Source organism: Pelodiscus sinensis, chromosome 1 (genome assembly GCF_052426305.1).
Source record: "Pelodiscus sinensis isolate ZL-2025 chromosome 1, ASM5242630v1, whole genome shotgun sequence".
Taxonomy (NCBI): domain Eukaryota; kingdom Metazoa; phylum Chordata; order Testudines; family Trionychidae; genus Pelodiscus; species Pelodiscus sinensis.
The window spans coordinates 322,369,603-322,383,255 of NC_143052.1; the positions used below are offsets into that span (position 1 = coordinate 322,369,603).

General features: G+C 48.1%; 1 long non-coding RNA gene across 1 annotated transcript in view; it reads left to right on the forward strand.

Annotated features, from left to right (window-relative positions):
* LOC149525951 (uncharacterized) overlaps window positions 1-12,753 on the forward strand; it is a 34,681-nt gene extending 21,928 nt beyond the window's left edge. The window contains exons 2-3 of the long non-coding RNA XR_016348565.1: window positions 8,705-8,830; window positions 9,096-12,753. This is a non-coding gene — a long non-coding RNA (uncharacterized LOC149525951). The remainder of the gene's footprint in view (window positions 1-8,704; window positions 8,831-9,095) is intronic.
* The last annotated feature ends 900 nt before the right edge of the window (window positions 12,754-13,653 follow it).

The window sequence follows — 13,653 nt, forward strand, 5'->3', positions numbered from 1 at the left end:
TTTTTGGGGCTCGCCAGTTATTATAGGCGTTTTGTGCCCGACTTCGCGTCCGTGGCGGCCCCGTTGACGGACCTAACCAGGAATGCGGCCCCTAAGAGGGTGCGGTGGGACCCCGAGTGCGCCCAGGCCTTTGAGACCCTAAAGCAGAGGCTAACTCAAGCCCCCGTACTGGCGCAGCCTGACTTTTCCCGCCCGTTCATTTTACAGACGGATGCCTCCGAGCGCGGGCTCGGTGCGGTATTGTCCCAGGGGGAAGGAGAGGAAGAACATCCTATAGTATATGTGAGCCGCAAGCTACTCCCGCGGGAGCAGCAGTATTCAACGATAGAGAAAGAGGCTTTGGCGGTCAAGTGGGCTGTTGACATGTTACGATATTATCTCCTAGGCAGTACGTTCACGGTGGTGACCGACCACGCACCCCTCCGGTGGCTCCAGGCTATGAAAGACGCCAACCCCCGCATCCAGAGGTGGTACCTAGCGCTGCAGCCCTACCGGTTTAAAGTGAGCCACCGGGCGGGGAAAGACCATGGGAACGCAGACTTTTTTTCCAGAATACCCGAGGAGACCCCAGAGACACGAGGGGAGGAACGGGCGAACCTGGAGGGGGAGGTGTGTGACGGGGCGCGCCGCCCCCGCACCCCATCCGGCGGCCCGCCCCGCACTCAGCCCGCGATCGCGCTGTCCCTCCTGGGCGCCACCCAGGGAGCGCGGCGGCACTGCGGAGCCTGCTCCCTTGCCGCGGCCCGGATAACGGGCGGCGCGGTGGAGACGGGGCTTCGCCCGGACAGCAACGTGAGGCGGGGGCGGAGCCTCGGCGACGGGACGGCTGACGTCACCGGGCACAGGCGCACGGCGGGGGCGAAGCCTGGTGACGTGGCGCATTGCGTCACCCGGGCCGGACGCCGGCGGGGAATTCAAAAGGGGGAGGGAGCGGAAGGAGAGGGGGAGAGCCCGGAGGAGCGAGGAGGAGAGGAGGGAGATGGAGAGAGAGTGGAGGAGGAAGGAGCGGACAAGGAGGAGAGAGCGGAGGCGGGAGAAAGAGCGGAGGAGGAGAGGAGAGGAGAACAGAGGAGGAAGGAGGCACAGGGCACGGGGGGAGAGGCACGCAGCACGAGGAGGAGGGAAGCGGAGGAGCACAAGTGGTGAGAGGGACGTCAAAAGGGGAGCAGGACGGGCTCCCGCGTTACACATACCTAATGAGCCGCCATTTTGCAGAAGAGGCTCTTGTGCTAGAAGGAGCTGTCGACACTGTCCCTTCTTGCTCAAGAAAAACCCTCTTGCGCAATGCTGTTACGCTGATTATTTTCAAGAATAAAGGCATTGCGCAAGAGGGTATTTCTTGTGCAAGAAGGGGTAGTGTAGACAGCTCCTTCTGGCACAAGAGCCTCTTTCGCAAAAATGGCAGCTCATTAGGTACGCAAATGAGGCTCAGCGATATTCCACGCTTAGCCTCATTTGCATACTTCTGGCACAACAGCCCGCCACTGTAGACATAGCCTAGGTGTTTGGGTTACACAGGCACTCCACTCACCTACACCAATTCGGTTAATAAATATCTGAGTAGCCTATGGAGTGTATATCTGGCGTCCTTGAGGCAAAGTATGACTATTTAATTTTTTGGCTTGTCTTCTTCATGTGAAAGTACATTACAAATATTTCAGGGAAAGGACAGGCAGAATAAGACTTAAAGAGAGTCTCTGAAGACTGAAAGAGTGAGATACTGGATATGAAGTGAAACCATATTCATTAAAGAAAAGTTTCATGTGTCTTGCTACAACTACAGAGTCCCTCCAGCAAAACACAGTGTCTCTGAGTTCCTTATCAGCCGATGGAAAACACATGTGCCGTCCGGAAGCTATGAGAGCAGGACTGTTTTGTGTTGGCTGAAACAGCAGCACTTCTGTCTTTTTACACACCCCTAACAAAACCCACAATTGGCTCCAGTCCCTGAGACTGTTTAATGGGAGTCAGAATGCATTCGCTTACCGCATGGCCCTGGCTACATCCACTCAGAACCAGACCCAAAAGAAACACACAGACATTTTAGCAAAATCTACCTTGGGTTCATTTACAGTCTATAGAAGCTTTGCATACATTCTTCAGTTCTTCATTTTTTTTGTTACCATTTTGATAACGTATTTGCTTAAAATAAAATAAAGCATCATTAATTACACAGATGCCACTGAGTCAAACAACTGCCAACTGCAACAACAACCACAAAGGAGGGCGATTTCCTTTATATGAGTACAGATAGAATTAGAGGGCCCAGAGGATGGGTTGTGGGCTGTAACGATCTTGGGGTTCATTAACTAACACACCAATGAATTATGAGAGAAGAATACAAATGTAATAAAATCAGCTGGAGAGCTTCTGTTAGGAGCTGCACACAGCCATGTGGTATTCCCTACCCCCGCCTCCAGGGCACATCTCCAAATTCTTATGTTCATACTACAGTACTGTCCCTTAGGAGGGAGTGTCTCTAAATTATAATCTTCTATCAACATATATTTACATAGACTGTGGAGCTTTCTCTCTTTCTGGCTATGTCTAGACTATGCTCTATTTTCGAAAGAGGATATGCAAATTCCATAGGAATTTGCATATCTTCTTCCGATCTCACTTTCGAAAGTGGTGCTTTCAAAAGTGAAAGTAGTCTGGATGCGGGTTTTTTTCGGAAGCCCCCTCCCCTTTTTTGGAAAAGCCGCTCTTCCTTAAAAAATGAGTTTTACGTGGGTTTTGTGGGGGGTTTTTCGAAAAAGGGGGTTCCCCCCCAAAAATGCGTGAAGACTACTTTCACTTTCAAAAGCTCTGCTTTTGAAAGTGAGATCGGAAGAAGATATGCAAATTCCGCAGGATGCTCTTTCGAAAATAGAGCATAGCTTAGACGTACCCTCATAGACGGAAGGCCCACTGGACCAGAGATGCATGAGTGGCATTTGTGATTGGCATATGGGGCTGCACTGCCACTCACATCTGGCTCCAAGTACAAGATGACCTGTCTATGCCTTTCAAACGTGGAGCCTCATGTTGATTTGATTCTTAGTACCAAACAAGGCCAGATCTTTTACTGAGGGCTAATGCAGCTGAGGGGTGTATTTATAGTACTGTTTGCTTTGCATTTCAAGTAATTTGCCTAGTAGCTTCTGATCAAATGCATTGGCAATGCTAGGCGGCAGTATCCCTCTCACTATTGTAAGGGAGGGAGGAGTCCAAAGATACTAACGTGAGGCATGATTCAAAAAAGATTGAGAACTCTGTTCTAGATCAGGGTGGAGGCAGATAGCTGAGGAGATGGTGGGAAGTATTTCCTTTCACTGCTCTGCCTGGTTTGTGTATATTAAATTCCAGGAGTATCATTCCTGCACTTTTCATGAGCACAAAGTTCCAATACAGCGTACTTAAAAAAAAGTGAGTCCCAGAATAAATAGCAAGCAAATGGCAGAACAATCAGTAAAGGAGACAGGAGGCAGGACAGTGCATAGGAATCTTGGGCACTATTTTTTTAATAGATCTCTTTTCAAAAACGAGTGTTGCCTTCTCTAGGATGTAGATAGCTATTTTGGGCACCCCATGACCTCTCACTGCTGTAGTGAGGTGTAATCACCTCACTATCTGTTCTATATTCTTCCTGTGAGGGAGAAAAAATGGAGCCCCCCAGGAGACTCTGGGCTTGTCTACACTGTAGACACTACAACGGCCCAGCTAAGTGCTGGCAGCAGTGATGAAATTTGGAATAAATTGCCAAGGGAGGTGGTGGAATCTCCCTCTCTGGAGATATTTAAGAACAGGTTAGATAGACATCTGTCAGGGATGGTGTAGACGGAGCTTGGTCCTGCCTTGAGGGCGGGGGACTGGACTCGATGACCTCTCAAGGTCCCTTCCAGTCCTATTATTCTATGATTCTATGATACAGTGATGGAATGGGGTTTTCTGCCATTGTAGTTAATCCACCCCCATGAGAGCTGGAAGATCGGTCAATGGAAGAATTCTTATTGACCGAAAGTTTAGCTAGGACTCTCAGGGCATGTCTATACTAGGAAATTATTTTGAAATAACTCCCCCCAAAATAATTTCAAAATAAGCCCTATTCCTCATGGAAAGCAGGAGTTACTATTTCAAAATAACGGACTTGGTAGTGTGGCTGCTCTGCTTGTTATTTTGAAATAAGGGGACCAGGACGCAGAGGTGTGAATTTTTCATATTGGTGAGCAACATAGCTAGGTTGACATAAGTTTTAGGTGTAGACCAGGCCAAATGACTTACCCATGGTCTCAGAGAGGGTCTGAGGCAGAGGTAGAAACTGAGTCCCAGGCTACAACTCTAACTGCTGGAGCATCTTTCCATAAGTTTTTCTGTGGCACAAGCCTGTCCTGTCCAAGAGAGATCATCAGGTGTGCTTTCACACATGGGAAACAGCAACCTCACTTCCTTGGCATGATACCATGAAATATTGATGCCAGCAAAATAACCAGAATTTAAAGACAGATAAAAATAGAACAAACAGATCCAGAATAATTAGCAAGTACCAATGCAGGGAGTGTGGAGATGCTAACCAGTTAATCATGAGAAGGATATTTTTTTAAAGGAATGTTTTCTTCACTGTCAATGGCATAAATAGTCCTTTTGTCCCCGGGGTATTAGTGATATAATCCCTTAGACTGAACACTGTTTCAAATAGGCTTGTTTTCGCCTGAAACCACACTTCCTGCTATGGCTCTCAGCACTGTGCTCTGCAGAGCTGCTCACAGCTTTACTTGCAAAGGGATAGGTTCTCCTGACCCATGTTTGTTTTCAGGTTTAAACTCAATCACCTAGAAGACTGTCACCTGCACAAATCTTCATTGCCTCTGTGACCTTCTGTATCACAGAGCTGTGCTATGCACTCTCTGTATCAGCTGGGTAAGAGGCTACCAAAGCAAGAGTTTAACGCTTGCGATGGGTAAGATAAATGGCAGCAAGATACAGGCCAGTGATACTTTCCTTCTCTCCTTTGCTGCAAGGAGGAAGAGGTGGGGTTAGTCCCACAGATTAATTTCCTTCACAGGATCCCTGTTCAGAAATGAAGCAAAATACAGGACTATGTAGCACTTTAAAAACTAACAAGATGGTTTATTAGGTGATGAGCTTTCGTGGGCCAGACCCACTTCCTCAGATCAAATAGTGGAAGAAAATAGTCATAACCATATACCAAAGGATATAGTTCGAACTAGGGTGGTAGTGTAGACATACCCCTTCTTATCAGGTTAACTGCATCCACCTTAGGATATGTCTACATTGCAAAGTTAATTTGAAATAACAGCCGTTATTTCGAATTAACTTTAATAGCATCTATGCATGCAAACCACTATTTCGGAGCGCTTATTTCGAATTTGGTAAACCTCATTCTACAAGGAATAATGCCAAATTTGAAATAGCTATTTCGAATTAAGTGCTGTGTAGACACTTAATTCGAAATAGGGGGCCTCTAGCCCTTCCCAGGGAGCCCTGGTGGCCACTCTGGGAACAGCCAGGAAAACTTACTCTCCTCTCCCTCCAGCCCTGGAGCCATTAAAGGGGTAGACCCTGACCACAGTGCCTGTGCCAGCTCCAAGCCTGCCAGCCCAGAGCCAACAGTGGCCACCGGGTCCCCTGACCCAGTGGCTCCAAAACATGGGCCAGCAAGCCACTGGAAGCCAGCCCCCCACCGCTCCCCAGAAGCAGTCTGCCAGGTCCCAGGAGCCTGATAGGGGCTGGAGAAGGCAAGTGCCTTCCTGGTCCAGAGTGGAGATCATGGATCTTATTCAGGTTTGGGGAGGATGCCCCCAACGTCCATGATCTCCACTATAGACAGAGGAATGCGGCCGTCTATGGCAGGATAGCTGCCAGCCTGGCCACCAAAGGCCACATGTGAACCCAGGAGCAGGTTTGCATGAAAATCAAGTTGGTATGGCGAGACCCCAACCCTGGGCCCTGAGCTTCCCCTCCCCTTTCTTCCCCTTGCTTCCCCCTTACAGCTCCCTCCTCCCAGGTTTCCCCCTCCCCTCTCCCACCTCCTTTTCCCAGTCTCACCAGAGGTTCATTCTCCCCCTCCCCCCAGTTTTGTTCAATAAACCCAGTTTCTATTTTTGAACATACATGTCTTTTATTTGATATCAGGAAGGGGGGCTGGGGAGGGGTAAGTGGAAGGACGTGAGGGAGGAATGGGGCACGAGCCCCAGGTGGGGAGGACCGGGATGTCTCCTCGGGCTTCTCAAGGTAGACACTCTCCCTCAGGGCCTTCTGGATCCTGACAGCCCCACGATGGACCCCCCCGGATGGCAGCCTGCAGCAAGTGCAGCTGGGCTGATGGCAATGACCCCACGAGATGCACCGGCGTGGCCAGGGGAAGCTCTGGCTCCATGTGGCCGAGTGCTGTGGTGTCCCGAGTGCAGGCACTCAGGGCACTCCAAGACAGGACTGCTTTGTTGTCCCTCATCGAGGTAGACAAGCAAGCGGGGAACCCTGAGAACTGTCTGTTCGGGGTGGCGATAGGGTCCCTTTAAGCACGGAGCTCAGTTAGCCTCAGGCAGCAGCCCCACACACTAAGTCCTAAGATGATGCCCTGCCGGCACCGGTTCCAGCCAGCCTTAACTTCGGTTCAGGGTCCACTCAGTGTGGACGCGCTAGTTTGAAATAGCAAAACGCTATTTCGAAATAGTTTGTGTGTGTAGATGCATTAATTCGAATGAGCTTAATTCGAATTAACTATTTTGAATTAAGTTAATTCGAAATAGCGCTGTAGTGTAGACGTACCCTTAGGGATTAGTACCAGTAGAATTATGCTGGTTGACATAGTTATACTGATGCAATAACAGTATAGTGCAGGTATAATTCTAATCTATACAGCATCTGCACTGCTCACACAGGCACAAACACTATGAATAATAAAACATATTTACAAAGAACCAGTGATTGTGCCTGGCTGGCCCAGGGGTGTGTATGGAGGAGATGAGGCACAAAGAGTATTGCTGCTGTGCTACCCCAGGGCACAATTGCACTCTGTGTGCTCAGGAGCATGCGTAGGGTTACAACTATCTAATCATACAAACCCAAACATCCTTGCCCTGCTCCTGCCCCTCGCCTCCTCCAAAGGCATGGCCCTGCCTCACCCCTTCTTCCAGCCTCCCCTGCTCACTCTATCCCCCCACATCACTCGCTTTTCCCCTCCCTCCCTCATATTCGCTGGGCAGGGAAAGGGAGTTGGGTGCAGAAGGAGATGCGGACTCTGAGGCGAGTCTGAAGGTTTGGGAGTCTGGAAAGGAGCTCTTGGCTGAGCCTGAGGCAGGGGGTTGGAGTGAGGGGGTGAGTGCTCCAGGAGGGAGTTTGGATGAGGGAGGGGAGCTCAGGGCTGGGGTAGAGAGCCAGGGTGTGGCAGGGGGTCAGATGTGCAGGCTCCAGCTGGTCAGCACTTATCTCGGGCAGTTCCCAAAAGCAACAGACATATCTGGTTCCTAGGCTCAGGGTCTATGCGCAGCCCCCCCTCTGACAGGTATCACCCCACAGCTGCCATTGGCCAGGCTTCTGGACAGTGGGAGTTGCAGAGCCAGCATACAAAGACCCCCTGGCCGCCCTTGTGCCTACCCAGACATGGTGGTCACTTCCAGGAGCCGTGTGGAGCCAAGGCAGGCAGGGCCGCTGCCTTAGCCCCACTGTACCACCAGACTTTTAGTGGCCTAAAATCTCCTTGCTTGGTTTGAGTAGCCTCCAGCAGGTCAGGCTTGATTCTGTCAGACTCCCAGCTAGTCCCAGAGTTGGCAACTCTACGCATGCCAGGGCTGCTCCCTGGGTACTCTCCCTGGGACACAAGACACTCCAATGGTGGGAAGGAGGCAGGGCAGTGGCCACACTGCGGGGGGTTATGCTGCACTCCTTTAGGCTAAAGCCTTCCTGGAGCTCCGCTTGGGTAAGTGTGAGCTCACACAGTGCCACAGGTAGGGGTGTGCTAAAGGGCACAATGGAGCCCAAAGGAGATTAACAACATACTTAAATTCAGATATGACTTTTGTGTTTTCCCAAATGTGGTGCCTGACCTCTGAGCTCTAATTAGCAATGTCATGTGTTCCCTAAGCCACTGTGCCACCAGAGAAACCCAGTCCCGTGCCCAGTGTCTCATTAAAACCCCTTGCTACTGGCAGTGTTACTCCCATGAGGTTTCTTTGATGGTAGTTTTAATATAACTCCTACATTATTTTGCATAAGCATCTGGATGGAATAAAATACATCCAGTAAATCTCACATGCACAAAAATGCTTTTGACCAAAATTTTGCATTTTTTATTTTTATTACACTTCCAAAAAAAATAGGAAAAAATTCTCTCTGGTTTCTGTTTCATATTTCATAAACAGCTCTGAACACAGGCATATGTGTCAGATTCACGCTCCATGGAGACATGTGTAAGCTGGGCCAGATTAAGAAAAAGGGCTTTAGGGGCTGCAGCTCAGGACTCTGGGCTAAGTCTGAGGGAGCCCCAAAAAATCTAAGGGCTGCCAAAAATGCAGCTCTTTTTAGTGGGCCCCCCTTTGTCCTGGGGCTGCAGCCACTAAAGCCCCGGCATTCCAGCCTGGCCTGGCAGGTGGGAGGGGATGGACACAGCTCTGTTGGGTGCCATTCCTTCCCTTACCTACGCTGAACCAGAGCTGCAAGCACTTAAATCTCTGTCTGACCCCTGTCCCTCTGTCCTCTACAGTTTCCAGGTCTGTGAACCACGGCCAATGTGGGGAGCGGTACCTAGAGGCCAGTGCAGGGCAGCACATAGAGCCACCTGCTCCCTTCCCTCCCCAGAGCCTGGACTATCAAAGGAGACCTGCCCCAGGTAAGTGCCCTGAACCCCAATCCCCTGCCCAAGCCCTGAACCCCTTCCCGCATCCTAACTCCTGCCCTGATGCTGGACCCCAAACTCCTGCTCTGGGCTCCCTCCCACACTCTGATGCACACCCCGAGCCTGCATCCCCACCTGCTGCCCTGAGCCCCCTTGCACACCCAACCCCCTGCTTCATCCCACAGTCCTCTACTGTACGCACAGTGCCACTAGTACACATGCGCAGCCAACCATCCCTTCCGTTCCTTCTCTGCTGCAGAAGCAATTAATAATGTCTGAAGCAGAGGGGAGACAGGGAGAGTGGTGGAGCATTCACCGAGACAACCATCTCGAAGAACTTCCCGTTCCTGCACAAGGTGAGTAACTCTCTCTTCTTCTTCCAGGAATGTCCCTGTAGGTGCTCCATGGAGTCTCTGTTTTATTGTATTGTGGTTCTTTCAGGATATTTTACAAGTTTGCCTTGAACTAAGTGAGGGGTTCTATGCATCACACCCCATGGTTCGTGAGTTTTTTAACTTGCAGCCCCACTAGCGAGAAGGATACTACCACATAGCATTGCTAATGTGTTTGTTCAGGACATACCAGAAAAATTATTCAAAGTCAAACAGTGCTATAAAAACACCCCTTCACCTGTATAAGTGCTTCTGATGTCAGTCGGTGAGAGGTCTGGTTAATTACTGGATAGCTGGTCAACACAAGGCTCTGTGTTTGAAAAGCAGAGTCATAGGCTGACTTCTTACAGCTAGCTTTGACCGAGTGATGTTGCAAGCTGGTGCATCTCCTCCCCCTCACATACATTAACTTCGCTTATTGAACTGTTAGATGTTGTGTCACACACTCCTAGAAAGTTTGATGTGTGTCCCCCATCACTGAAAACCTCTGGTCTAGGTTAATCAAATGGCACCAGGAGCTGAGACTCCAAGAAAAAACACCAGATATTATGAGGCTCATTGTACATTCTTGATGGTTTCCAGCCATGAGTTAATAATGTTAGCAAAAATGACCAGAAGAATTGTTACGGCTCTGGCTTTGTGTTACTCCTAGGCCAGTCTGACCCGGACCTGCGTCCACCCCCAAAGTATAATTACCAACTGTAATTAAAAAGGATTTTATATTGTATGGATTTGTATTGTGTTTTTAAGGCCCATATGTACTTGTAAAAGCTATTTTCCTTCTCAAAAGCCTACATATAATTATCTCTATTCCCCTGCTATTAGCTATGACATTTTCAGTTACAAGTTGCTTATGCTTTTAATCAAATTTGCATGTCAAGTAAAGCAGGAATGGCAAACCTGTCATACCCATGAACTCCTGCCTCACTCTCTCTGACCCCACAACCTTACATGATTAGCCTTTACTCACATGTATAGTCTACTACTACTCATGTGAGTAAGGGATTGCAGAATTCAAGCTAAAACCTTTCAGTTATTCCATGCATGGACTATACCTAACCTGCACCCTCAATTCAGTTAAATTAACCACGCCTGGCTAATCTCTTTTATTGCTAATATTAAGTTGATTAATGCCCCTCTTTCAGTGCCATTTCTTGAGGTCTGTGTTTGAAGTTGAGATCTCACTCTGGCAGTGCTGAGAACAATGTTTGCGATTCAGTGAATCAGATTCCAAATTGTTTCTGACATGCTGATTTGGCAACAAGAAAGTTGTTCGAGTTAAAGTTACCTGAATAGCCATGGAGAATGAAGATAAATGGAAACAGATAAACGTGGATTTACTGCACAGACATTGCAAAGAAATAACACTTTAAAAGAGTCCTTCCCCCTGATCCCTGATACTATTTGAGCACATTCAGTGCTTTACAGGACAGTTATTGAAGTAAATATGGTAACAGGTAATATAATTAATGCCCTTCATGCATTGGCTGTAGAGTACAGGGACAGATAGCAGACATTGATTGCTGATATCAACCAATGAGTAGTGTTTTCAAATCCTGTTGATAATAGTGATGGATCTCTAGACTGGCCTTTTTCTAAGCCACATACAGTTAGTGATGGGCTAACACTTAGATTTGGGGTTCACATTAGAGAAACTATGAAAAGTTGGTTCATTTTGGGTGAGGTCAACGGTGTCAAGTTATTAGAGCCAGGAGGCCAGTGTTCTATGACCCTCTTTGCTACTGATCCACTGGCCTTGGGCAAGAAACACACCCTGAGTAGAAGCCTCTCCTGTGCTGAGGGGGGAGGTGGCTGCTCCTCAGCTTCTTCCACATCACTCCTCATTGGAAGGAGAAGAGTGGAAGAGGGATCAGGCTAATACTTCCCCCGCTCTTCTCCTTCATCTGTGTAACTTGCTATCGTATTCCAGCGTATAATCAAGACTAGAGAGGGGTTATGTCACCATGTCCTGCTACCTGAAGTGCCTCACAATGCTTTGCTGCTGCATGTAGTTCCCAGCCTTGGCTCTTCACAAACAGCAGGTAGGTCACACCCTGAGAGTCTGTGTATAGCTGCAGCCTGCAAACACACTCCAGTACACACTGGCTTCCAGCAGCCTTGGTTACCACTTGCTGGGTGGCGCAACCCACTCCCAGCCCTGGATTATCCCCCAAAATGTGTGTTCTGCACTGTCCTGGAACAGTTCAGATCTTAGAGGTCTGCTGCCCCGGTAGTACTTTGCTACTTTAACTGGATTTAGCAAACACGTTGGTTTAAACACAACACTGGATTAGTTTTCACTAAAGAATAAAACACATTTATTGAACTACAAAGAGAGAGATTTTAAGCGAGCACAAGTACAAGGTATTAAAGTCAGACACGGTTAAAAGTGAAATAAAGATAAAACGCTTGCTAGTAGCTAAGATTTAACAAAACAGTCTTCAAGGTAAAATCCTTTCCACATGTTCCCAGCAACATTGCTGACTAAACTTTCAAGTCAGTATCTGCCCCCACAGTCTAAAGGGTTGATTCCTTTGTTTACTTAGATGAAAGAATGAGAAAGAGAATGTTTTACCCCTCACTTTTATAGTCCAATCACCCTTTGAAATGCATTTTCGTGAGGGTTACCCCTAGATATAAAGTTCCTTTTCACAGTGAGGACAGAGACATGGAGTCTTGTAGTGGAAAAGCTTCCATGATACTGTTTATTAAAATGCAGATTAATCTGTTTCTTCCCCACTCCTCTGCCAAATAATGGCTACTTAACCAGTGACTGCCTATCAACCCTATACCTGACTAGAGTTTTCCCTTTGTCTTCGAGGAACAGGTTTACCCTTGTCTGGTAAACACATTTCTGTCATAATTTCAGCAGATGTTTATAACTTTACATAAGATGTTGCTACTCACATTTCACCATAATATTGTTGACTTGCATGTTATTAGTTTTTAAATGATACAAGTGTAAGGGGACTGTTACCCCTTACTAAAACTCTGTGGGAGTTTTTTGGTTTACCAGCTTCAGAAGGGAAAGGGTTCATGAGACTGACAGACCCCAGAGACAATGGAAAGCAGTCAACACTCCAGCTCAGCCTGACTGACAGGTTGTAAGTGGGGATTGTTCTGGCTCTCTCTGAGCAAACAGGGAGCTGAAAGAGCAGAGCCAGCTGTGTGCAGAAGAGGTCCTGCAAAGACAGAGAGCTGAGAGAGGAGTACAAGAAGAAGTCCTGCAGCGACAGAACCAGACACAGACAGGCCAAGCAGTGCAGACCCTGTGTTGAGCAGCAGACTGGCAGTGCTCAGAAAGCCAAAAGGAACAGAGAAGCAACACAAGGAGCTGGAACTGGCCAAGCAGCACAGCCTGCAGCTGGATGTGGTGAGCTACTGGGACCTGCAAAGTGTGGGGAAAGGCTCTGGACTGGGAGAGGGGTCTGGCCACTTAAGAGACTGAGGCTGTGTGGTCACTGCCAGTGCAAGCGTGTCCAGCCTGCAGCCCCTTGCAGCACATCCAGGGCTTCTAAGGAAGAGACTGTGAACTGTCCTTACACTCTGCAGACTGCTGTGTTGATGTCCCTGTGCTACAGAGCAGGGCTGTGTGTTCTCATTTAACCATTCTCATTGTTTCTTATTCTATTCTCTTTAATCAGTTGATGTTTAATAAATTGTATTTGCTTTGAACCTTATGAAGTGATCACTGCGCCAAGAAGGCCTGCAGTGTAAAGAGAGCACCTCGGAGTGGGGACACCCTAACTCCTGCCCCTAGTGACTACAAGGTCAGGGATTAAGCCCCAGGAAACCTGGGCCCAGCCTTGTTGGGGTTTCAAGGGCTCTGCTACTCAGGAGAGTGGAGGGGGAGCCCTCAGGATCAGGGAGCCGTGGGGTAAAGGAAGTGGGAGCGGGGACTCAGATCCTTTCGCTGGTTCATTTCACCGCGCTGTATAGAAGCCAGGAAAGTTCCCCACAATAGCGGGACCATTCCCCTGCTTACACAAGGCATATTTTGTATAAAGATAATTACAGTGTTGTGTAGGGTCCAAATACAGGGGGCACTTGGTCACACTTGCCTCAGATGAACTTTACAGGCTCTTTAGCTGCCCTTCATGCTGTTTGTCTTTTGGAAGGGGAGATGAGAGTGTGTCAAAACTGGTTTAGTTTGATCAATGAACTGAGATTGTCATATCACAGAAAGTCTCTTACATACATTCTACTGTGTGCACAATGATATGTCACTTTATGGTATTGTTACCCTTTTAAAGGGGAAAAATGTGACTTCCCATTAACTGGGACCATTTTAGTGTGCCAGGAAGATCAATATGAGACAAAGGACATTGCTCTGAAATTCAGAACAATCCTTCCCACTTCAGTCCCATTAGCAACTCTATTAAAAATCTATGTTTAAGCTTTACCTGAGACTGACTACCAAAACAG